Source organism: Nanorana parkeri, unplaced genomic scaffold (assembly GCF_000935625.1).
Source record: "Nanorana parkeri isolate BGI_ZX_2015 unplaced genomic scaffold, ASM93562v1 scaffold2508, whole genome shotgun sequence".
Classification (NCBI taxonomy): domain Eukaryota; kingdom Metazoa; phylum Chordata; class Amphibia; order Anura; family Dicroglossidae; genus Nanorana; species Nanorana parkeri.
Window position 1 is genome coordinate 120989 of NW_017308776.1, and position 312 is coordinate 121300.

The 312-nt window shown below is 47.4% G+C and overlaps 1 protein-coding gene across 1 annotated transcript in view; it reads left to right on the top strand.

Moving 5' to 3' along the window:
* Positions 1-312, top strand: part of PLK3 (polo like kinase 3) — a 19554-nt gene that overhangs the window by 9373 nt on the left and 9869 nt on the right. The gene's annotated exons all lie outside the window — the stretch shown is intronic.

Consider the following 312-nt stretch of genomic DNA (forward strand, 5'->3'; position numbering starts at 1 on the left):
GTACCGTTCAGTTTTAGGGTCTGCACCCCTCCCCCATATAACTTTCAGTCCCTACATGTGCTGCTGCATTAGTTTTCTTTTTCCTTTTATTTGTACCCTGTTATCCTGCCAGTAACACTTCCTGTCTGAGGGTGACAACGCCCAGTGCTGCATCTGTGGAGGAGCAGAGTTGTCACCCTAGGACTGGACTACAGAACTCTTCCTCTCTATAGCCTGGATGGGGAGTGTTTGTGTAGCACTGGAAACATTGTAACTGATAACAGTGCAGTGAGAGGGGAGGAGACCAAAATGGAGCAAAGAAAACAGGTCATT